The sequence below is a fragment of the Chlorocebus sabaeus genome, chromosome 21, assembly GCF_047675955.1.
Source record: "Chlorocebus sabaeus isolate Y175 chromosome 21, mChlSab1.0.hap1, whole genome shotgun sequence".
Classification (NCBI taxonomy): Eukaryota; Metazoa; Chordata; class Mammalia; order Primates; family Cercopithecidae; genus Chlorocebus; species Chlorocebus sabaeus.
In genome coordinates, this window is record NC_132924.1 from 34,331,136 (window position 1) to 34,357,617 (window position 26,482).

General features: G+C 44.5%; 1 pseudogene; it reads left to right on the forward strand.

Annotated features, from left to right (window-relative positions):
- Nucleotides 1–519: 519 nt before the first annotated feature.
- LOC103226309 (coiled-coil domain-containing protein 86 pseudogene) overlaps nt 520–26,482 on the forward strand; it is a 48,156-nt pseudogene continuing 22,193 nt past the window's right edge.

Sequence of the window (26,482 nt, forward strand, 5' to 3'; positions counted from 1 at the left end):
AGAGAGCTCATTGCAGTCATAGAGAGAATTCGGTTTGCACAATGTCTTTCTGCTGCTCAGGCCCCTCCTTTCCTTTGTTTCTCCCTCTCGGTCAGTGAGACTCATTCCCCTGCCTCCACTCCGTCCCCTCTGGCCTAATCCACGCACAGTTGCTACTTGGCTTTCCTGGAGCACAGCTCCAACCAGACCTGATCTGCTCAGACCCCTGTAGAAGTTGTGAAGGAAGCAACCTCCCCAGCCTGGCACTCGCCTTAACACTACACAGTGGCCATGCCTCCCATGACACTCTCATCTGCACCATACACTCTTGTCATCCTGCAAGGTCTCCTTCCTTAGGAGTGCTGACCCAGTCCCCTGCCCCTGCTCACTGCCCCCAGCTTTCCTATCCCTGCCTAGAACCTCCTCTGGGCTCTGTCTTTCACAATGCCCCCCACTTTCCAAGTGTTTTTTTTTTTTTTTTTTTTTTTTTTTTGAGACAGAGTTTCACTCTTGTCACCCAGGCTGGAGTATAGTGGCATGATCTCCTTTCCCTACAACCTCCACCTCCCGGGTTCAAGCAATTCTCCTGCTTCAGCCTCTCAAGTAGCTGGGATTACAGGTGCCTGCCACCACGCTGGCTAATTTTTGTATTTTTAGTAGAGATGCAGTTTCACCATGTTGACCAGGCTGGCCTCGAACTCCTGACCCATGGTGATCCACCTGCCTCAGCCTCCCAAAGTGCTGGGATTACAGGCATGAGCCACCGCGCTCAGCCTCAAGTGCATTTCTGATACCGCTTTCGAGATCCCCCTCCTCCTCCTCACTGGTTTGTTGATGTCTCATCTTCCTCATAGCAGCTGTGATCTCACATTTCCCTTTCCCTTTTGTTTTTTAGGTTTTCACCTCAAAGGTGCCATTCCTCCCCCATCAGGTTAGAAGTATATCGAGAATGGGAACTTGAAATCTTCACACCGAATGTGACCTGGTAGAAAAACAGAGTGGTATAGTAATGTGAGTAGGATCTGGACTCCAACTTCCTATCAGAATTCACATTCCTGGTGGACTTATTTGCTGTGGTTTGTGGGATGCTGAACAAGTCACTTGCCTCTCCCAGTCTCAGCTTCCATATCTGTAAAATCAGATAAGAATTATACTGACCCCACAAGCTTGCTGTGAGGATCACCTGAACCATATGTTCCAAAGTGCTCCGTGAACTCATCAGTACCTCACAGAACATCACTTGCTGCTCTAGTGATACCAGTAGGTGCTCAGTAAATGCAAGCCCCTGTGCAGCCCCTGGACGGGGATGCTGGAGCCTCCAGGGTTAGCCAACAGCATTAACCTGCTTGTCCATCAAGACTTTTATAAGAGCTGCTAACAGGCAGGAAAATTGCTGGATTTGAGTTTCACCTCCTCCCTTTAACCAGGTCACCTTCTGGAGGAGGTGCTAATGAGCAGCAAAATGACCAAAATGTGGGCGGTAAGGGAGGCAGAGAAGGAAACAGCCTAGGAGCTTGGACAGCCCTCTGCTAGCTACCCAGCGCTTGAAGCTAGGCCTAACAGGCATCCCAGAGCCCAGCACAAGGCCCCCCTTGGCACCAAGGGGAGAATAACCATGCAAGGGCCAGAGATGTGGCTTTGGTTCCGGTGAAGCTTTGGGGAAAAACCCAGATCAGGCCCCTCTCTGGCCATATAAACTTGCAGTCTCCAGCCTCCACAGTCGGCACACTGGTGCTTTAATAATTGCTCTTTCTCTTAAGCAGGTTCCATTTTAACTGACCACCTTCTTGACAAATATTGAGCCACAGAATGTTCCTGGCGAGTGGCAACCTAAGAGTGCCATCAGCACTGGAGGGTCTCAAGTATTCCATTCCAGACCCATGGCCAGCGCAGGCAGGTCCAGGAGGGGCAGGCATGGGACTGGCGGCTTCCCAGACATCCATGAATAGACATGGCCTCCTGTGAGTCTTCCCTTACCATCTGTGGTGTCAGCTTCAGGGTTCCAGGGTGAACCTGAGGCCTTGAAGAAGCAGGCTGGTGAGCCCCAGCATTCACTAACCATGACATTTGCTAACAAACTTCACCCATCAGTGGCTCTCAAGTCTGACTGCACATGAGAACCACCTGGGGCGGCGATGCTGCTGTCGACCTTGGAAGGCTGCTGTGTACTGAATTGAGGTAATGCGTATTCAATACTTGGCACTTAGTAAATACTGCAGGTCCTCAAATAACATTTTTCTTCCTTTCTTTGAGACGGAGTATCACTCTTGTCACCCAGGCTGGATTGTAGTAGTATCATCGCAGCTCACTGCAACCTCCACCTCCCGGGTTCAAGTGTTTCTCCTGCCTCAGCCTCCCACGTATCTGGGACTACAAGCGCACACCACCACGCCCAGCTAATTTTTGTATTTTTAGTAGAGACAGGGTTTCACCATGTTGGCCAGGCTGGTCTCGAACTCCTGACTTCAGGTGATCCACCCGCCTTGGCCTCCCAAGTGCTGGGATTACAGGTATGAGCCACCATGCCCAGCCAAATAACATTTAGTTCAACATTATTTTCTTACCACGTTGACGAGAAAAGAAAAATGAATTCCAGCTGGGGCCACTGTCTATGTGGAGTTGGTACATGTTCCTCACATCTGCATGGGTTTTCTCTAAGCACTCTGGTTTCCTCCCACATCCCAAAGGTGTGCACACGGCATGTCTATCTGGCCCCAGAGTGAGCATGGGTGCGTGTGAGTGCGCCCTGAGATCTGATGGTGTCCAGGCTGGGGCAGGTTCCGTCCTGCACCCTGAACTGGAATAAGTAGGAAGATAATTATCTTGTTCTTATGAATTTGTCTTAAGTGTATGTATTGCTCATATTTATTTCAGTGTTTACTATTAGGAGCATTTTGGTATTTATTTAGAAGTTTGGTGATGTTTTTCTGATTAGAAATATTCCAGGAACTTAGCTCCTGTTTATAGCAATTAGCTTGTGGGAAAATGGATTTTGTTTTATGGCATTTCACCTAAAGTTGCAGTTTCCAAGAACCTATTGGCAACATTAAGTGAGGACTTACTTCATTCCTTTTTTCTGTATTTGTGGCTCTATATCTTACAAATAACAGTATATAAAATTAATATAGTCTAATAAAAACCAGACACAATTTGAGGTGACACTCTAGGGTGCTTGGTCTATACTTTTTCACCCTATTGTCATTCTACTGATATTAAATCAGAGATTCTCAATTGAGAGGAAAGGAAGCATTCTTAACAAAGAAAGGGGGTAGAAGCAGGCACAGTACACTTTGCACACATCATGAACTGGGCTTGATGCTAACAGACTTAGATTGGATCCAGCCTCCATGTTTTACCTAGGATAGAAAGTGTATGACACACTGATAGCCCATGATCAAAACGTTTTTTGTGTATTTTTTTTGAGCTGGAGTCTTGCTCTGACACCCAGGCAATAGCACAATCTTGGCTCACTGCAACCTCTGCCTCCCAGGTTCAAGTGATTCTCCTGCCTCAGCCTCCCGAGTAGCTGGGATTACAGGTGCCCCCCACCATGCCTGGTTAATTTTTGTATTCTAGATTTTATATTTTTAGTAGGTTTTGCCATGTTGGCTGGGCTGGTCTCGAACTCCTGACCTCAAATGATCTGCCTGCCTCAGCCGCCCAAAATACTGGGATTACAGGCGTGAGCCACCACTCCCAGTCCAAAATGTTTTTTAATACCAAAATAATTTTTCTTGTAAAAGTACTATTAGATTGATTTAAGTCAGGATATTGATAATTCAAATGTTTAAAGAAGAATTTTGAGATTTTAATATTTACCAAAGGGGCATGGGCTATTTCTCATGACAACAAGTAGGAAAAGTTTTGCAGTGGGCTTTCAGGTGGGGAAAAAATGTGTACCTAGAGAGGTTTGCAAAACTCTCAAGCTTGAATTTGTTGTCTTCTCACAGGAGCCTTGACTTTGAGGCATGTTTCTTGATCCTTTAATTTTGTGCTTAGAACACGTCCTTGGATGGGGGTCAAAGTTTCATAGAAACAATTTAATTTACTTAAAAGGTGTAGTTGCTCACTGGAAACCCTAGCACTTTTGGGTTTCCGACAGGTGAGAATGAATTTGGGCTGTGAAACAGAGCATTTTGCTTCTTGAGATGAAAAGCCAGAGCAAGACGCTCATGGGAATCACTGGAGAGCTTGGTAAACCAGAATGCTGGGTTCTGCCCCTAGAATTTCCAATTCAGTGCATCTGAGTTGAGAGCTTGGTCGTCTGAAAATGGGCATGTCTAACTAATTCTCACGGGGCACTCGTACTATAGGCCTGGTGGCCACACGTTGAGAACCACTGCTCTAACCTAAAGAGGGAAGGAAATACAGAGCCTGGGCAAGCTCAGCTGGGAGCAGCTGCAGAGTTCTGTACTCCAGGGATGGGGCAAGCCCAACATGCAGTCCGCTGGTGAGGTCTGTGGGCAGTCCCTGGGTATGGTTCCTACCTGTCCCTGTCTCTGGGCCTTCCTGGGAATTAGGCCATCTAACCAACCTATCAATGGTGAAGGAATTTGAACCTAGGAAATTAAGAACTATGAAGGGTCTGAGGTTTTACTCTACTTGTAATCTAACAAATTAGCCTGCTACAGTTTCATGGATTGGCCATAGACACAAAACTCCTGGATCAGAGACAAAGAGCAGTTTATTGCTTATAGCAATAGCAGTAGGCAGAGCATCAGCATTTTCTTGTGCTGGTTTCATGAGCCTCATTGCCACAGGGCAACACAAAGAGGGCCAGTTGATTCCTTTACATGTGGTAGGTTGAGTTATAGGAGAGGAACACTAAGATGAGGGAACCTGAGTCTTTTATAATGGACAGATAGTATGGCTAATCTCTTCTCTGGTAGGAGACACCGTATCTTTGAAGGCTGACCACTCTACAACATTTTTCAAAAGTGAAATACTTTGGATGTCCCCTCCAAATCTCATGTTGAGATGCAGTCCCCAGTGTTGGAGGTGGGGCCTGGTGGGAGGTGTCTGAGTCATGGATCTCTCATGGCTTGGTGCTGTCCTCAGGGTAGTGACTGAGTTGTTGTGATGTCTGGTTGTTTAAAAGTGTGTGGCATCTCTTCCCCACTCTCTCTCTTGCTCCCAAAGTGGGAGTAGGCCTTGTGATGCTCCTATTCTTGTTTTGCCTTCTGACATGAGTAAAAGCTTCCTGAGGCCTCTGCAGAACCTGAGCCACTTAAATTTCCTTTCTTTATAAATTACCCAGCCTCAGGTATTTCTTTATAGCAATGTGAAAGAATGGTCTAACACAACAAGATAATTTAGAACAATGTTATTTGGTATCTCTGCATTGCTAGATGTGTAGAAACGTGAAAGACCCATGGATAATTGCCTCCCAACAAGTCTAGGCTCTTAATACCTTACACTGGAGTTAGGAACTACAGCCCACCAGCCTTCAGCCTGTTTTCCTACTGCCAATGAGCTAAGAATGTTTTTTACATTAATGGACTATGACACACACACACACACAGAGAGACAGAGACTGAAAGAATATATATACAACAAGAATCTTACATGGCCTGCAAAGCCTAAAATATTTACTACTGGCCCTTTAAGGAAAAAAAAAATGCCAACCCTTGCCCCATGCAGTACTGCTTCTGCAGCCCTGGCTAGACTTATGCCAAAAGTCTACATGAACCCGACTTATTCTAGCAGTTTCTGTAACCATTAGATACTCTGGGACAGGTGTATGGCAGATTGAATTTCTTAGCAGGCAGACTCTGAGATGGAGTTTAATGTGCAGATATTTATTAAGGAGCACTTCTGGTATTGACACCTGTGGAACATAGGGCAAGGAAGTTGGACTGGATAGAGAAGCTGGGCTGTGATGCAGCCCCAGCAACAGACTCAGCCATTCACACAGGGAGCTCTGAACCTGGAATAGCCTCTCAGACTGTTCCTAAGTTGGGCTGAGATGCCCAGGCCTTTATACTCATGCATCAGACACTCATTGGATGGAGACCACCTGTGAAGACCAGACCAGGTGGCTCTCGGGAGCTGAGGCAATCCCTAAAGGGTCTGACAACTGAAAGCTGTCTGCCCACCCCTCCCAGTAGCTGGGACAACTGGTCTTTCATTGAAGGGAAAATCTCAGAGGAGCATCTCAGTGTTCATCACATGGTGCAAACATTTTAGGGCCATGACAGTGGCCTCTGTTAGATCATCATCCTTCTATAATGATTTTTCTAATCTCTCTCTTGAGACAGGGTCTCACTCTGTCACCCAGGCTGGAGTGCAGTGACACAATCTCAGCTCACTGCAACCTCTGTCTCCCAGCCTCAAGTGATCCTCCCACCTCAGCTGCACACATAGCTGGGACTACAGGCCTGCACCACCACACCCAGCTAATTCTTTTTTTTTTGTAGAGACAAGAGCTTTGCCATGTTGGCCAGGCTGGTCTCGAACTCCTGGGCTCAAGTGATCCATCTCCTTCAGCCTCTCCAAGTGCCGGGATTACAGGCAGAAGCCACTGTGCCTTGCCTAACGTTTTTAATCCCCTGAAGTACTATACTTAGCAAAAGGTCCTGCAAGTGGTAAGGTCTAATGAGTATATATTCAATGAGGAGGTGAATGAGTTTTATGGACTAAATGTTTGTGTCCCTCTCAGATTCGTACATTAACTAATTTCTAATGTGATGGTATTAGGAGGTGAGGGTCTTTGAAGGGTAATTAGGTCATGAACGCGGAAGCCTCATGAATGGGATTGGTGTCCTTATAAAAGGGACCCCAGAGAGCTCTCTCATACTCTTTTATCCATGTGAAGATACAACAAAAAGATGACAATCTGCAACCCAGAAGAAGGTCCTCACCAGAACCCTACCACTCTGTCTCGGACTTCCAGTCTCCAGAACCATGAGAAATAAATTCCTGTTGTTTCAAAGCCACCCAGTCTATGGCACTTTGTTATTGCACCCCAAACCAAGCCAAAGAGTGGGGGAGTGAGTGGGTGGATGGATGAGTTACAAAAGGAACCCAACACTGAAGTCTTGGATACTGCTGCAATTACCTCCTCCTGGGTCCTACCTCTGTTCATTAGGAGCCCTGGAGAGGGAAGCAGTGTTATAGAATGCCACCCCACCCACTATCCTTCCAAAGACTGTTCTTAAAATCAACTCAAACAAAAAAATAACTGTGATAGACTTGACCTTTGAAAAAGAAACATTAGATCCTCTTTCTGGTAGCTGGGAAATTCAGCACTAGCAACAAAATTGTGTGAATCACTGACAGAAAAGGGGCCAGTAGCTGTAGCTCTCACCAATACAAATGAGAGGCAGGCAAAAGGCAGATTAAAATATGATCTTGTTGATGCTTTGGCTTTGCTTCCCAGGCCTTTGGTGTGTGGAATTGTAGACTGCATTTTTCTTCTTCTATAGAGCCCCAAAGCATTAGAATTAGGACAGTAGATCTGGGCCACGACAGGCTTTCATCCATTGGCAAAAATTAGACCCCAAAGAGGAAGAGGCAGGGTAGTCTGCACTCAGGGAGACATCAAGAGGCACTCTTGTCTTGGGTCCCAATTGGCCAGGCAGTATCATGGGTGAGTTTCTGAGCAGTAAAGTGGGATATAAGTAGGTGAACCACAGGAGAAAGAATCCTTGAGCAGTCTCAGGCAGAAGTAATTTTCTACAGTTTTGGTTGGCAATTCTTTTCAGATTCAAAGGAACAAAGGACAACCAATTCAACAGTAATAAGAAACCAAGTGGCAAATTATTCAGTAATGGGGTAAAAAAATAGAAGCCCTTTAAAATGAATTTCATAATAGATATCAGATTTCTGCTTTCAGTAGTGGCAGAATAGGATATTTGGACCAACCTACCTATCAGTGGAAGACCATTAGAAAAGCTAACAAAGTAGTAAAAATCCGCTTGAAGGCATTAGAGAGCAAACAAGGCAGAAAAGAGTTACCAGGTTAAGATTTGGGGAAAGGCAGAAACACAGAGCAATGGACACCCAGTGGCATTCAGGACTACCTCTGCCAATCTCAGAAGAGACTTATGGTTGAGAGGTTAAAAACATAAACAGGGGAGCAGAAACTGAATTCTATAATTTGAGGTGATACTCATAATTATGTATACTCTGGAAGAAAAGATGAACCAGAAGTAAACTAACTTTCAAAGGGACTGAAACTCAGCTTCAAATCCTCTCATTCCTGAATTTGGATTAATGGGATCCTAGGTTGCTAATGCCCCAGCTATCATCCAGATGCACAGATAAATCCTTTCTGAAGACATGGTATACCATTCTTCTAAGTTTTAATTTTTTCTACTATTTTTTCATAACCAATTTCAGGCACTTAGGCAAAAACAACCAGGCATATGAGAAAAAGAAAAGTACAGATGAAAATCGAGAGAAAGAACAGACCCACGGGGGATCCAGACAAGGAAGGTATTAACATAGACTCTAAAATAACCATGCCTGATGTTTAAAGATAACATTGTGGATGTGTGTAGGGGTTTGGAAACTTACAGCTGAACCATGGATACACCGCTAAGGCACAGCCAAGGGCTGGAAGGCCTAGGGCCTGAATCCCCCGAGAGCCTCACCTCAGTTTTGCGGGTGAGACGGGTCCTTGTGGAGTTCGAGTCGAACCCAGAAGAAACGAGGGAGCCCGGGTCTCCTCCGAGTGTGCAACAAGCTGACCTGGGGCCCCCCGCCGAAAGGTCACTGGAGACAACCCAGGATCACCCAGTCTTTGCAGCAGGGTGCAGGCTTGGAGCCCCCCCAGGGGCGGCCAGAATCAGGCCCAGGGTCCCCACAGCATCAGCAAGACCTACACCTGGAGTCGCCTCAAAGACAGCTGGAGTCAGTCCTGAATCCCCACGATGTCAGCCGAAGCCAGGCGAGGAGGCACCCAACTGTTCTCAGGGCGAGGGAGTACTGGCCTCGGTGTTGGCCCAAAGTAAGGAGCTGACCCCAGGGGCCCCCCAGCATCAGCTGCTGCCAGGCTCAGGATCACCAGAGCCTTAACCCCATTCAGCAAGCTCTGGGTCCGGAGCCCTCTCAGCTACTACTGGAGCTGACACTCGAGGCACCTGGCTTCCCCCGGGGTCAGGGTCAGCACGAGCAGAGCAAACCACCTCCAGCTGGGGAGATGGTGACAGACGGCTTCGGCAAGTCTGTCTGGGGTTCTTCATCCCAGGCCCCAGCGTCCAAGAAGCTGAAGAGCAGCTTTCTGTAATCCCGAAGGGGAAGCCCAAATAGGGCTGAGTGTGGAAGAACCACTCCAAGAAAAGATTCTCTCTGATGCTTCAGGACAAGCCCCTGCGCCCATCGTGGCAGGGGAAGCTGAAGCAGGAGAGGAAGCTGGCCTAGGACTTTGCCCCTCACCTGGAGGAGGAGTAGGAGAGGGGCCGCCAGGAGAAGAAACAGCGCCGGGCCGAGAACCTGAAATGCCCGGAATGAGCCAAAGGTGGAAATCGTCCAAGTGATCTGAAACCCCACCAAGCTCAAGCGGGCAAAGCAGGAGCAGCTGCGCTGCATTAAGAAGTGGGACACCCTGACCCTGCTGCAGAAGCAGCCGGCCGGCAGCCAAGATCTGAGCTCAGGATAGCCCGCGGCCTTTCATGGCCAACAATAATGTCAGGCAGACAACTCTGCTGGAGCTGGCACTCCAACCCCATGGCTCCAGAACAGGGACCCCCAACTGGGGTTCCTAGGCCTTTGAAGGCTTGCAGGCAGGTCTCTTTGGGACAGAAGCCCAGAGAGGAGGCTGGGACCTGGCAGAGATAGGGTGGGAAGAGATTCAGCCCCCATCTCTCCTTCCTCTCCTTCTCCAAGTGCCTTCAAACCAAGAACAGTACATTATTCTGGTTCCTCAGTGAGCTGGTGACTGGCGGGTGACTCACCTAGTGTTGTGTTCTGTCTCAGCGTCCTAGGTCCATCCAAGGCCTGGAGGCTGGCAGTTGGGAATCCAGCCTCCCCCACACCTTCCCAAAGGCTGCTCTGGGCACCTTGGCGCCCCACTGACTCTCTCCCCAGCAAACTGAATCTGGCTCCTCCCCACTTTTCAACACTGAAAGATTAAAATGAGAGGCTGCAGGGAGCAGGGTTTTTCCCTAGCACCCCCTTTCCCAAACCAGACTCTGCAGAAGCCCCAGAGAATCACTCACGTCCATCCAGTGTACAGCAAAAATATTTATATTCATTGCGTGCCTGTTGCATACAGGCACAACCCTAGGCACCAGCCAATACAGACAGTAGACCAAAGTCCCTGCCCTCGAGGAGCTTTCATTCTGATGGAGAAAAAACATAATAAACAAGCAAATGCAAAAATAAGTAAGTAAATAACATTGTGATTTTTCACAGAGAAAAATCAAATGGAATCTGTAGAACTGAAAAATTCAGTAACTGAAACTAATTAATTGAGTGCATTTAATAGAAGAATAGACGCAGCTGAATAGAAAATTAATGATCTGCAAGATAGACCATGAAAAAATATTTGGAATGATGAATGATGACAGAGGAAAGAATAAGAGACATGGAAATACTGTGAAGACTCTAACATAATGTGTAATTGGCGTCCCAAAAGTAGAGGAGAGACATTGGGTGGATGCAATATTTGAAGAGACAGTAGCTGAGAATTTTCGAAAAATGATGAAAGACATTGAGCCACAGGTTCAGGAAGTACTACCAACTCCTAGCAGGACAAATAAAAAAAAGCAGACCTAGGCACATCACAGCAAAACTGTTCAAAACATCTTCAAAGAGTTGACAGAAAATCAACCAACTGAGGATCCTACGCTCAGTAAAAATATCCTTCAAGAATGAAGATGAAATAAAAACATTTTCAACCAAAAATGGATAAATTTGTCAGCAGAAGACCTATACTAAAGGAATACTAAAGGTTATTCTTCACGCAGAAGGAAAATGATTAAAGACAGAAATTGGAGGTGTAGAAAGGAATGAAGAACAATGGAAAGTGTATGTAGGAAATATAAATAAATATTGATTATCAATGCTTCATGGAATTTATAATATCTATGGAATTAAAATGCATGGCAACAATAATATGTAAGGTCAGAGCGGGATGGAAAGGGTAAATTAATAAATTAGTATTTTAAGGCATTATCAGAAGAGGGCAGAAGTACAAAATAACATCAGGCTTTTATGAATCAGGATGTATACTGCATCTCTGTGTTAATGACCCAAGGACTACTAAAAGAGTACCACTCATGATGCATGCACTCATACCCAAGCACACATGCACGTGCATGCACACAGAGAAAAATCATGGAACGCCTCCACCAAAATGTTAACTGTGGTTATATGTGGGTGGCAGCAGCTGGTCAATTTTTCTCTTCCTTTGTTTATGTGTATTTTTAATTTTTTCCTAGCATATAGAAAATGAATCATTACCCCATTGAAAGAGCTCTACCTTCTAATTCTATGACTTGTCTACTTCTTTTTTAGCTCTTCTGTGCTGTAGATAGATGATTTAAAGTAAAATTTGTCATTAATTTGAAGTCTGGTTTGGTTTTATTTTGTTTTACTAAATAATATAACCTTAATATCTTTGCCTGTCATTAAATACTATTCTATAATATCTGAATGACTGTAGAATAGCCCTTTGCACAGCTCCTCTATAATTTAGCCATTTTCCTATCGTTGGACATTTGAATTATTTCTAATTTTTAGAATAAATATTCCTAATGGACATTCCTACATACATGATTTTTTCCTGAGGAGATACTTCTAGAAGTGTAATTGCTGGGTCAAAGGGTCTATAAAATATTGTTTTTAAATTCATATGACCAAATTACCCTCTGTTAGGGCTGTATTTAGGTGCTTTTTAATTGGCCAATATAAGAGTATGAAGGGGGTTATAGTAATTGTTTTGACAGTGTGCACAGGGTCTGTGTCTATGACAGTTGAAGGTTCCCTCCATGCTGCTGTGGTCACACCTGGAGAACTATGCCACGCAGTGCATGGTTGCAGTAATGGACATAAGGGCTAAAGGAATTCACAGAAAGGGAGCAGTCTTATGGGTCTGGTTGAGTCTGGAGAAGCTTTGTGGAGAGATGAGGCTTGAGGAAGGTCTTGAAGGGGTAATGGACTGGTCCAGAGGTGGAGAAAGCCGCTGATGTGAAGCAGGTGCCCTCCAGACCAGCCCTGGCAGGTGTGGGCACAGAGTGGTGGGACTGGAGAAGGTGGCACGTTGTCTCCAAGTAATGCTGAACCAGGCTGGACTAGATAAGATGGGTCCTGGCAGACAAGGGGGCTCTGGAGCAAGGCAATGGTGTGATGAAAGGGACATGTCTGTGTCCTCATTTGACCCCCACATTTGATGATTCCTCAGAAATGGGAAGAAACTGGGGCTTTTCTACTTTTTATTATATTAGGAAAAAAAAAAAAAACCCTGCCAATTTGCCAGTCTTGGAAGGATAATAAAAACAAAACTCTTCCTCTCTCAGCAGAATGGAATTAGACTCACCTTGTTACAGATTGTGCTGCTACCAATTAGAGAGAGAAAAGATACTCTGCTGAAAAGTTCTCCACCTTCCAGCTGCTCTTCTTTAATCCATGTAGTTTAAATACCCCAAGGACCTTACACTAAAGCAACCACCAAATATTGAAAAATAGAACTGTGAGTTGGGACTATAAAGAATACCTTTTGTTTAGGAAAGGAGGGGACTAGGGAGGATTTTAAATGGGAACCCCTTTAAAGGTGAGGAAGAAAGAAGTTTAGGGTGCCTTCCTTTCTTTCTCCCCAGGGATTTCCAAGCAAAGACTTGTAGACTCCAGGAATCCTGCGGACAGCACTAGTGTCTTGTTAAATCAGCTAGGGAACTCTAAATTAGAGATTGATGAAAGCAGGTGATCTCCCAATTGGGAGAAGCCTGAACGAGCCAGGCTGCGCTCAAGGATATCCCCTCAAAGGTCCTGCCTGGGGAGGAGATGTTTTGCATGTGTGCCCAGAAGCAGATGTCCTGAGCCAGAGTGGACATAAGGTGATGGTTGGTGGGGCAGACCCTCACCTCCAAGAGCAGGTCCAGTGAACCCCGAGATTATCCATACACACTGCCAGTCTGCCGAGAGAAGCTGCTTCTCACTGTGGCAGGTCAGCTGTGACCACATCTCTTCTCTGGAGGAAGGACAAGGAGAAGGTACCATCCATGGGACAGCAGTGGGCAGCCGTCCCCTCTCCTGCATGCAAAGGCACTCGGTGCTGTCAGAAGATTTTGACTCCATCTCCTTTACCCTGCATTGCTTGAACTACAGGACCACATCACTGAAATCAAGCATCGGACTTTAGGGGGTCAATAAATGGGATTTTAGATCTTTAACTTTTGGATGCATTGTTTAAACTACTAAAAGAGCAATGAGGGGTGGAGGGATGGAGTCAGGCTGCCCAGTTGAGTTTGGGTAACTTGCTTTTTCCTTTCCAAACCCATCTCCTCTCTGTAAAACAAGGCTAGAAATAGCACACACCTCAGAGGATGCTGTGAGAAGTGAGACGATGCCCTTGACTGCCCAGCGGGGCCCAGCACACAGGGAACACGTGGTGCAAGTGGGAGTTCATTTGCACTCCAGTGAGAGGATGTTCAAGCTGGGACACGGCTTCCACTGCAGTCCAGGGGTCAAGTAAAAATGATAAGATGCTTCTCATTAAAAGACAGAAGTCTTGCTTTAGAAAAAGTCTTCACGTGGGGCAGAGTGTTCCTTCCAGACAAGCCATCTCTGAATCCAAGTATTAAGTGAGATTCAGAGACAGGACAGCCCGTGCAGTCATCTGTAGGACTCTCGAGCCAGGTGAGTGTCTACCAGATGAAACCAGGCCCCAAAGAAATCCAGGGGGCTGGATCCTAGCACCTGTTTAGATTTAGTGCTCTGCTGCTCTGGCCCAGGTCTTTACTTCCCTGGTTTTCTCTGGCTCACCTGTGTGTACTTTTCTGGTAATTTTGGCTTGTGGGGGAAGACCAGGAACAAATGATAGGCAATGAGATGGAATTTCTTTATTTATCTGCAGTTTCAGTTGGGGAAACCCTGCACTCCACCACACTCTACATAATAGGACTTAGAGACCTGTGCTTTAACTTGGCCTGGTTCAGGGTCTAATCACTGTACTCTAGGTGGCCAGCCTCCAACAAGAGAACGGCCACTGTGCCAAGGAGGTCAGACTCAGTTCATCACAGCAGGTGGTTGTGGGAGGAGGTCCAGGACTATGACTTCAAGGGGGTCACTAAGATCCCTGGCCCATTTGCACATGGGCCACCATCGAAGATGAAGCATGTCTTGGAGGCCATGGAGGCTCCCGGAAGGCTGGAGGCTGGCCATCTCTGCTTAGCTCCTGGGGCACAGGCTAAGCTTCAGTGGCACTGGGTGGCAATCAGGTGGTGGGGCACACAGAGCTCCCTGCTGTGCAGCCTTTCCGTTTAGAACCAGGGAAAGGGCAAGGCATGCTTTCTGAGGATACCTCAAAGACCTCTGCTGGTCTCCAGTCAAGGCCTTCGCTTCCCAAGCATTTCCCAGGCTTCCTCACCTCTGCATTCTTAACGCCATCCTATTTTGCTAAAATATGCTAGTAAATGACACCCTGGTAAAGAAGAAATGGAGAATGCCATAGTCTAATAATTTGTCTCCTAAAATTCACACCCTTTTTGCTAGATGGCAGGAGTGAGAATGACCTTTGATGTGGATGGTTGGCAGAGACACCCAGTGAGACACCCCTCCTCGCCCTCAGAGACCTCCCCATGGAGCTGCATCTCCCAGCAGAGGAAAGCCCGAGGTAATGTCCATGCTGCAAGCCCACCTGTATGTGTATTATCCCTCTCCATTTCCTCCACGTCCCCAGAAATCTTAGCTTTACAATCATCAAAAGTATGATACCTAAATATTAAATTCTAATAATGCATTAGCATTATTTCTTCAACCCTAAAATGTGTCCTTGAATTGTACAAACAGGTGTCCATTGCTATGCATTTATTGTATTTGGATTTTTATTTCATTAATTTTACTGAATAATATGTGCACATCATCAAAAGCTAAAAATGTCCAAAAGAGTATACAATGAAGATGAGGTCCCCTTCCTCTCATCCCTGCCCCACTCCCCAGGCCTTTGGTTCCCCTGCACATGAAGCAACCATTGTTTTTAGTTTTTTCTATGTTGTTCCAGAGATAGTCTACATGTATACCAGCATGTATATATGTGTGCCTGTATGTTTGTATGTGTGTGTATACACTGTATCCTTTTCAAAGTACAAGAGGTGGCACATTGTTAACATTGCTTTGCATATTGATTTTTTTTCCATTCAACAGTATATCTTGAAGCTTGTTCAACATCACCATGTATAGATTGTGCCATAATTGAACCAGTCCCCTACTGATGGACAATTGTGTTGTTCCTAATTTTTTGAAACTATAAACAAACCGCAGAGAACACCCTCAAGCATACTTATTTGTATGCAACACACATATCTGTGGGTTAAATCCTAGTATTATAAAATGCAAAACTATGAAACTCCTAGAAGGTAACAGAGGACAAGACCTAGATGACCTTTGGTATGACAATGACTTTTTAGATACAATACCAAAGGCACAATCAATGCAAAAAAATTTTAATGCACTTCATTAAAATTAAAAAACTAGGCTGGGAGCGGTGGCTTGTGCCTGTAATCCCAGCAGTTTGTGAGGCTGAGGCGGGTGGATCACCTGATATCAGGAGTTTGAAACCAACCTGTCTAACATGGCAAAACCCCGTCTCTATTGAAAATACAAGAGTTAGCCGGCATGGTGGTACACACCTGTAATCCTTGCCACTCGGGAGATGGAGGCACTTGAATCGCTTGAACCTGGGAAGCAGAGGCTTCAGTGAGTGGAGATAGCGCCACTGCATTCTAGCCTGGGCAACAGAGAGAGACTCTGTCTCAAAAATTAAATTAAATTAAATTAAATTAAATTAAATTAAATTAAATTAAAAATTTCAACTCTGCAAAAGACATTTTCTTTTTTTTTTTTTTTTTTTTTTTTTTTTTGAGATGGAGTATCACCCTGTCGCCCAGGCTGGAGTGCAATGGCGCAATCTCAGCTCACTGCAACCTCCACCATAAGAGTTCAAGCAATTTTCTTGCCTCAGCCTCCTGAGTAACTGGGATTACAGGCACATGCCACCACACCTGCCTAATTTTTTGTATCTTTAGTAGAGATAGGATTTCACTATGTTGGTCAGGCTGGTCTCGAACTCCTGACCTCGTGATCTGCCCGCCTTGGCCTCTCAAAGTGCTGGGATTACAGGTGTGAGCCACTGTGCCTGGCCAAGACATTATCAAAAGAATGAAATAACAAGCTACCGATCTGGAGGAAATACTACATTTACAAAAGGCATACCTTATAAAGCACTTTTATCCAAAATACACAAAGAATTCTCAAAATGCAACATAAGGAAACAACCTAATTTTAAAATGGACCAAAGACCTTAACAGATACTTCACAAAAGAAGATATATAAATGGCAAATAAGCACATGAAAAGATGCTCCACATCATATGTCATTAGGGAAATGCAAATTAAAACAATGAAATACCACTATGTACCCATGAGAGCAGCCAAAATCCAGAACACTCACACCACCAAAGGCTGGTGGGGATGTGGAGCAAGGGGAACTCTCATTCATTATTAGCGGGAATGCAAAAGGATAGCTACTTTGGAAGACAGTTTGTCAGCTTCTTACAAAACTAAACATAATTTTACTATACAATCTAGCAATTGTGCTCCTTGTTTTTACCCAGTGGAGTTGAAAACTTAGGTTCACACAAAAAACAGCACATGGGGCCAGGCACAGTGGCTCACGCCTGTAATCCCAGCACTTTGGGAGGCCAAGGCAGACAGATCATGAGGTCAGGAGATCAAGACCATTCTGGCCAACATGGTGAAACCCTGTCTCTACTAAAAGTACAAAAATTGGCCGGGTGTGGCAACATGTGCCTGTAGTCCCAGCCACTTGGGAGGCTGAGGCAGGAGAATTGCTTGAACCTGGCAGGCGGAGGCTGCAGTGAGCCGACATCACACCACTGTACACCAGCCTGGGCTTTAAATACAAAAATACAAAAATTAGCTGGGTGTGGTGGTGTGCGCCTGTAGTCCCAGCTACATGGGAGGCTGACGCAGGAGAATCACTTGAACCTGGGAGGTGGAGGTTGCAGTGAGCCAAGATCGCACCACTGCACTCCAATCTGGTGACAGAGCGAGACTCCATCTCAAAAAAACAACAGCACATGGATGTTTATAGCAGCTTCATTCATAATGGCCAAACTTGGAAGCAGCTAAGGTGTCCTTCAGAAGGTGACTTGATAAATAAACCATAGTACATCCAGACAATGGAATATGACTCCACACTAAAAAGAAATGAGTTATCAAGCCATGAAAAGACATGGGAGAATGCAGGAACCTTAAATGTATATTACTAAGTGAAAGAAACCAATCTGAAAAGGCTACCTAGTGTAGAATTCCAAGCATATGACATGCTAGAAAAGGCAAAACTGTGCAGAAAGTAAAAGATCAGTGGTTGCCAGGGATTGGGGGTGGGTAAGAAAGGGAAGGGTAAAATGGCAGAGCACAGAGGATTTAAAGGTCAATGAAATGATGCTGTATGGGGCTATAATGCTAGAGACAGGTCATTATATATTTGTTAAAACCCATAGAATGTACAACACCAAGAGTGATCCCTAATGTAAACTACAGACTTTGGGTGAAAACAATGTGTCAGAGGAGGCTCATCAATTGTAATAAATGTACCGCTGTGGTAGAGGTGGTTGATAATGGGCAAAACCATGCATGTGTGGGGGCAGAGGCTATGTGGGAACTCTTCATGACTCTGCTCAATTTTACTATAAATCTAAAACAACTCTAAAAAATAAAGTTTAGGCCGTGCGCGGTGGCTCACGCCTGTAATCCCAGCACTTTGGGAGGTCAAGGCGGGAGGATCACGAGGTCAGGAAATCGAGACCATCCTGGCTAACACAGTAAAACCCCATCTCTACTAAAATTACAAAAAAATTAGCCGGGCGTAGTGGCGGGCGCTTGTAGTCCCAGCTACTCGGGAGGCTGAGGCAGGAGAATGGCATGAACCCAGGAGGCGGAGCTTGCAGTGAGCCGAGATCGTGCCACTGCACTCCAGCCTGGGCAGCTGGGCGAGACTCCGTCTCAAAAATAAATAAATAAATAAATAAATAAATAAATAAATAAATAAATAAAGTTTATTTACTTATTATTTATTTTTGAGACGGAGTCTCGCTCTGTCACCCAGGCTGGAATGCAGTGGTGCATCTCGGCTCACTGCAGCCTCCGCCTCCCGGGTTCAGCAATTCTCCTGCCTCAGCCTCCTAAGTAGCTGGGACTACAGGCACATGCTGCCATGCCCAGCTAATTTTTGTAGTTTTAGTAGAGATGGGGTTTCACCATGTTGGCCAGGATGGTCATGATCTCCTGACCTCGTGATCCACCCGCCTCGGCCTCCCAAAGTGCTGGGATTACAGGCGTGAGCCACTGCCCTGGCAATAGTCTGTTTTAAATAAATCCTAGTATGAGCATTGCTGGGTCAAAGGGCATGTGGATTTTAAATTTTGACTGGTAATGTTTTTGTCTACCTGAAAAGTGTCAGGGGGATGAAGGTTAAAGAATAACTAAGAGGCATATTGTTAAAATTGCACTAAAAAGTATGTTTTAAGCAACTTTATACTGTATTGAAAAAGTACAGAACTGTTCACATATAAACTATTCTCTGAAAACTTCTAGTGCACAAAAACAATAGTAGCATTTATCAACCCCTTACTACCCAGAGTAGCACTCTGCTTGCTACATACAATCTCATCTTATTGTTAGAACACTCCATGAGGTGCAGTCATCATCCCTAACTTCTGAATGAGGGAAATAAAAGCACAGAGATGTTAAGTAACTCACCTAAGGCCACACAGCTAATATGTGGCAGGGCCAAGACTTGAACCCAGACTATGTGATTCCAGAGCCTCAAGCTCAACCACCATGCTGCCTGCCTTACAGTAATTCAGATGGAACACAGAAATCCTGATTTCTAGATGTATTCACATTAAGATTTTTTTTTTCAGAAAACGACCGTACCATTAGCATAAAGCCAGAAATAAGCCTCAATAACACAAAATTATCGCTGCTTATTCTGTGCCACTGGATCTTGAATGTAATAAATAGGTTGAGCCTATCTTTTCTAGATTCTGGGTTCTTTCATTTAGGGCTGTGCTCCAGGTTCATCCTCCACCCATCTGCACCCTGCCCTGTGTCTCTGGGGGCTGGCATCTAAGGACAGTGTCACTGGCTCTGGTTTGGTTTGGCCAATGGTAGGAAGTGGAAGGAGATGGAATGGCAGGAGTTGAGAAAAGTCAGGGTATTTATTTTACTGTTTCCCCCTCTTCTGGGCTAAAGTCTACAATAGCTAAGTCTTTACATCTGATTCTTGCTTCAGACCACTAACTCTCAGATACTGCTTATGTGATTTGCTCAAGGAGCAGCCTTTCCAACCTGAACCTTTGATTGCTTTGGGGGACTCTGTTTCCCCTACTACACTCTCCAAAATTCTAACTCTGCCGGCAGAAGTCACCTGTCTCTCTAGATGGAGTGTGTGTGCTTCCATCTTCTCAGAAACAGCCAATAGTTTTCTGCATGCTATGACAAGAGAAGGACTGTTTTTGGAAAGATTCTTTTGGTGGGGTCACTCCCTTCTTGTGATAGGGGATACTCCCACCTTCGCCTTCCCTTTGTGCAGATACGCAACGATCCTGTGCAAAGCTATTACCTGGCCCTCTAATAAAAGTTTCTTTGGGTGTTACTCTCTCTTTAATCACTTTAATCACAGATTATATTTCTTTTCTTTTCTTTTTTCTTGAGACAGGGTCTCACTCTGTTGCCAAGGCTGGAGTGCAGCGGTGTGATCAAGGCTCACTGCAGCCTTGACTTCTGCTAGGCTCAAGCAATCCTCCCACCTCAGCCTCCCAAGTAGCTGGGACCACAGGCATGCACCACCATACCAGGCTAATTTTCGCATTTTTTGTAGAGACAGAGTCTCATCATGTTGCCCAAGCCGGTCTCGAACTCAAGCAATCTGCCTGCCTTGGCCTCCCAAAGTGCTGGGATTACAGGCATGAGCCATGGCACCTGTCCTGCAGGTTACATTAATGATAGATGCAGCAATATCTCCTATCCCAGGTGCTCTTCTACACTGTGACCTTGACGCTCCTCCCACTGAGAGGTGGGTTTTTTGCAGCCTCCCCCTGCCCCCACCCCCGCCGCCTTGGGTCTGAGTGAGCTTGTGATTGTTTCTACCAGTAAAGTACACTAGAAGGAATGGGCTGTGAAGAAAGGGCCATGGAGCTTTGGCCTAGTCTTTTAGAATTCTGCCTTTCCAAAGGCCCCCTATCAGGACCCTTCCTTTCAAAACTGAGCCTCCAGGCTGCGAGATGCCCACACTGTGTGGGATGCTGTGTACCACAGGTCCAGTGGAGCCAGCTGCCTACATATCAGCTCAGGCACCAGACAATGAGTGAAGAACCCATGCGGGAAGTGGATCCTCCAGTTACCACTACATATCATACGGCCCCCAGCTTATGAGGGCTCAACTTAGGAGTTTTCAACTTTAAGATGGTATGAAAATCATATGCATTCAACAGAAACTGTGCTTTGAATTTTGATCTTTTCCCAGCCTAGCGACATGCCCTGTGATCCTCTCTCCTGCTCCCAGCCAGCCACGCAATCACAAGGGTAAACAACCCATACCCGACCATGTACTGCGTTGCCAGCATTTCTTAGATACTGTGTTCCGCGTTTTCACATCCCATCATGTCTGCGAAACACCCATCTGTGTCTAGGCTAACGTAAGTGTTCTGAACATGCTTAAGGCAGGCTAGGCTAAGCTATGGTGTTTGGCAGGTTAGGAGAATTAAATGCATTTTCTACTTAGCAATATTTTAAACTTATGATAGGTTTCTGGGGATGAAATTCCATTGTAAGTCAATAAGTGTCTGTATTCCAGCCTCTCACGGTTCATATCTTCCCAGCTGAGGCCCCAGGCATCATAGAACAGAGAAGAACCATCCTTACTGTGCCATTCCTAGTACTTGGCCCTTGGAACCTGTGAGCATAATACATGGCTGTAGTTTTATACCACTAAGTTTGGGGTAGCTTGTTACGTGGTCACAGTAATAGGCACATGAGCACACTTTATACCTAATGCTGGGTGCTCATGTTCCTGTCACTGTGACTGTATAACAGTACATGGTGACTGATTCATTTAGAAACTGATTCTAATCAGCAGCTGGCTGATTGATTTAGAAACACATAATTCCCAAGGCCCAAACTGTTTTTATTTTTATTTTACTTTAAGTTCCAGGATACAAGTGCAGAATGTATAGGTTTGTTACATAGATATACATGTGCCATGGTGGTCTGCTGCACCTATCAACCCATCATCTAGGTTTTAAGTCCCACATGCATTGGCTATTTGTCCTAATGCTCTCTCCCCTTGCTCCGAACTGCCTAGCAGGCCCTGGTGTGTGTTGTTCCCCTCCCTGTGTCCATGTGTTTTCATTGCTTAACTCCCTCTTATAAGTGAGAACATGCAGTGTTTGGTTTTCCATTCCTGTGTTAGTTTGCTGTGGATGATGGCTTCCAGCTTCATCCATGTCCTGCAAAAACAGATCTCATTCCTTTTATGGCTGCATAGTATTCCACGGTGTATATGTGACACATTTTCTTTATCCAGTCTATCATTGATGGGCATTTGGGTTGGTTCCAAGTCTTTGCTATTGTAAATAGTGCTGCAGTAAACATACGTGTGAATGTGTCTTTAGAGTAAAATGATTTATATTCCTTTGGGTATTATACAGAGTAATGGGATTGCTGGGTCAAATGGTATTTCTGGTTCTAGATCCTTGAGGAATCACCACACTGTATTCTACAGTGGTTGAACTATTTACATTCCCACCAACAGTGTAAAAGTGTTCCTATTTCTCCACAGCCTCACCAGCATCTATTGTTTCCTGACTTTTTAATAATCACCATTCTGACTGGTGTGAGATGGTATCTCATTGTGGTTTTGATTTGCATTTCTCTAATGATCACTGATGTTGAGTTTTCTCATATGTTTGTTGGCTGCATAAATGTCTTCTTTTGAGAAGTGTCTGTTCATATCCTTTGCCCACTTTTGAATGACTTATTTTTTCTCGTAAATTTGTTTAAGTTCCTTGTAGATTCTGGATATTAGACCTTTGTCAGATGGGTAGATTGCAAAATTTTTCTCCCATTCTATAGGTTGCCTGTTCACTCTGATGATAGTTTATTTTGCTGTCCAAGGCCCAAACTTAAACAACATCCCCCTCTCCACCTTTATTTCAGAAGGAGGTGAGATCAAAGTAGTTCAGATTTTTCTCCAATCATCCATTCAGTGTTTTGAGAACAAGCATGAGTATTTAAAATCAAAAGAATACTATAAACCTCAATTCATAATGCTAGAATTCTGGTGCTACTTTTATAATGTGGGGTTGCAAGTTTTCTTTCCGTTGCTACAGTTCCCTCTAATCTTGCAGCCATCTGTCCCTGCCCTGATGAAAGTATTATAGAATACCCTTTTGTCCCTGACCCTGCTGGGAATACACACATGTTAGCTTGAACCACATGAAATTGCCATTTTGTAGGTCATAAATGATTAAGTATCAGTAATTGTATGTGGTTCAACCTAATAGTAACTTCCAACTCCATATATATATATATACACACACACACACACACACATATATACACACACATATATATACACATATATGTATATATACAAATTATATATATCTCATTGAATTATACCCTTAGCTCTCAATCTAACTGGTACTTGCTTCCTGCCTTCCCCTTCTATCTCCACCCCATCTACGCTAGATTTTTCTATATCATATCATCTTGTCCTTCCTTCCACAGCACTTAATTATGAGTGTGTTTATTATTTAATGTCTAATACTCTTAACTAGACTTACATAAACTTTACAAGAGCTGCATATCCCTGTATCCCAGCCCCTGGGACAGACCTGGCACATCACAGACACTCAATAAATGTAATCTGAATTAATGTATATATAATGTGGCTCTCTTCATCTGCAGACAATCTTTTTTTCTGTTGCCAGAGTGTCCTGTACACAGTGTGGTCCTTGCCATTGTATCTGGATTGGAATCTAAGCTATTAGAACAACGAATGGTTCTAATCCTATAGAGAATACTCAAGATACCATGTAACTCTTCCTTTCCTGTCTTTCCAGCTCTTAGAATACTTTATAAGTCACAGTTTAGTGGGGATTCACACACTCATCCATTTAATCTTCTTTGTATTCATCTATCCATGTATCCATTCATCTATCTATTTGAATGCTGAGCACTCACAATGTAGCCTTTTCTGCTTGCCTGGAACCATGTCTTACCCATGAGACGGGACACCAAACTCAATAAGGCTTGGTTCCATCCCCAGTGAGCTCATGTAAGCAGAAATTGAAACAGAGCTGATAAGTGCTATTACAACAACTCGTAAAAAGTATCATTGGAACACAGTGAGGGACATGACTAATTACTGGCAGGAGAAGTAAAGAAGGCTTCACAGAGGTAGTATTCACTGGACCTTGAAAAGTAGGAGTTCACTGGGTTGGAGGCAGAAGCTATACAGGCAAAAGGAAAGCCTAAAAAGTTAGAATAAACCCAATAGTCTTAGATGTGACCAAAATAAATCAGGGAGTAGATGAGTATTTGTTAACCCTTTATTCTGAATGTAGCCTCAGACCACAGAGGGCTCTCTCCTTATTTCCTAAATATAGAACATGTTGTGCATTTGTTACCCACATTCATGCACAACTAATTCCATTTTCATAAACTTTATTGATTCTACCATGCCCTTCACAGCCACTGATTTTATATACTCTTCCCATCAACTTTATCATTTCACTTTGTACATATTGTAGTAATTGGATTGCATGCCTTAATGGCGCGATAAGTTTTTGCACACTTTGCCAGTGACACTGCTGACTTAACACAGTTTGTCTCACTTACTTTACTGCATTGTTCTTATTAATTCTTCTATAGCCAACTAAGCTATTTCTCCTGGGAACTGCCTGGGAGACAGAAAGTCTTATTTCTGTCCCACTTTGCTATTCCTAGAGATGAGTAGAATTTCAAATTGTTCTTACTTTCCAGTAAATACAAACCAGGGGTTGTTTCAGTTATCTATTGCTACATAACAAACAACCTGAAAACACGGTAGTCTAAAATAACAGCAGGCATTTGCTATATTTCACAATTCTGTGGGTTGACTGTGCTCAACTGGGAGGTTCTTCTGCTTCATGTTGGTGTTGGCTGGGTCTATAGTCATTTGGAGGCTTCACTGGGCTGGAATGTCGAAGCCGGATCACTGACATGGCTGGCAGTGGTCACTGGCTATTGGCTGTAAGCTCGGTGCTGTTGACCAGACCACCTTAGGAGGACCCCTCCATGCAGCCTCTCATAGCACGGTGTCTGGATTCTAAGAGGGAACATTTCCAGCACATAAAAGCAGAGACTGCAGATCTCTCAAGGCTTAGCCTCAGAAGTTATGCAGTGTGACTTCTGCTACTTTTCATTGGATGAAACAAGTCACAGGGCCAGCCTAGATTCAAAGTGAAAGAGTACAGACTCTGCCTCTCCATGAGAGTAGTGGTAGAGAATTTGCAGCCATCTTTTTTTTTTTTTTTTTTTTTGCAAAGCAATTTCCTCTGCAGTAAAATGCAGCTCTCGGCCGGGCGCGGTGGCTCAAGCCTGTAATCCCAGCACTTTGGGAGGCCGAGACGGGTGGATCACGAGGTCAGGAGATCGAGACCATCCTGGCTCACACGGTGAAACCCCGTCTCTACTAAAAAAATACAAAAATTAGCCGGGCGCGGTGGCGGTGCCTGTAGTCCCAGCTACTCGGGAGGCTGATGCAGGAGAATGGCGTGAACCCGGGAGGCGGAGCTTGCAGTGAGCTGAGATCCGGCCACTGCACTCCAGCCTGGGCGACAGAGCGAGACTCCGCCACAAAAAAAAAAAAAAAAAAAAAAATGCAGCTCTCTCTATATATATATTATTTATTATTATTATTATACTTTAAGTTCTAGGGTACATGTGCATAACGTGCAGGTTTGTTACATATGTATACTTGTGCCATGTTGCTGTGCTGCACCCATCAACTCGTCAGCACCCATCAACTCGTCATTTACATCAGGTATAACTCCCAATGCAATCCCTCCCCCCCCAGCCCCCTCCCCATGATAGGCCCCGGTGTGTGATGTTCCCCTTCCCGAGTCCAAGTGATCTCATTGTTCAGTTCCCACCTATGAGTGAGAACATGCGGTGTTTGGTTTTCTGTTCTTGTGATAGTTTGCTAAGAATGATGGTTTCCAGCTGCATCCATGTCCCTACAAAGGACACAAACTCATCCTTTTTTATGGCTGCATAGTATTCCATGGTGTATATGTGCCACATTTTCTTAATCCAGTCTGTCACTGATGGACATTTGGGTTGATTCCATGTCTTTGCTATTGTGAATAGTGCCGCAATAAACATACGTGTGCATGTGTCTTTATAGCAGCATGATTTATAATCCTTTGGGTATATACTCAGTAATGGGATGGCTGGGTCATATGGTACATCTAGTTCTAGATCTTTGAGGAATCGCCATACTGTTTTCCATAATGGTTGAACTAGTTTACAATCCCACCAACAGTGTAAAAGTGTTCCTATTTCTCCACATCCTCTCCAGCACCTGTTGTTTCCTGACTTTTGAATGATCACCATTCTAACTGGTGTGAGATGGTATCTCATTGTGGTTTTGATTTGCATTTCTCTGATGGCCAGTGATGATGAGCATTTTTTCATGTGTCTGTTGGCTGTATGAATGTCTTCTTTTGAGAAATGTCTGTTCATATCCTTTGCCCACTTTTTGATGGGGTTGTTTGTTTTTTTCTTGTAAATTTGTTTGAGTTCTTTGTAGGTTCTGGATATTAGCCCTTTGTCAGATGAGTAGATTGCAAAAATTTTCTCCCATTCTGTAGGTTGCCTGTTCACTCTGATGGTAATTTCTTTTGCTGTGCAGAAGCTCTTTAATTAGATCCCATCTGTCAATTTTGGCTTTTGCTGCCGTTGCTTTTGGTGTTTTAGACATGAAGTCTTTGCCCATGCCTATGTCCTGAATGGTACTACCTAGGTTTTCTTCTAGGATTTTTATGGTATTAGGTCTAACATTTAAGTCTCTAATCCATCTTGAATTAATTTTCGTATAAGGAGTAAGGAAAGGATCCAGTTTCAGCTTTCTACTTATGGCTAGCCAATTTTCCCAGCACCGTTTATTAAATAGGGAATCCTTTCCCCATTTCTTGTTTCTCTCAGGTTTGTCAAAGATCAGATGGCTGTAGATGTGTGGTATTATTTCTGAGGACTCTGTTCTGTTCCAT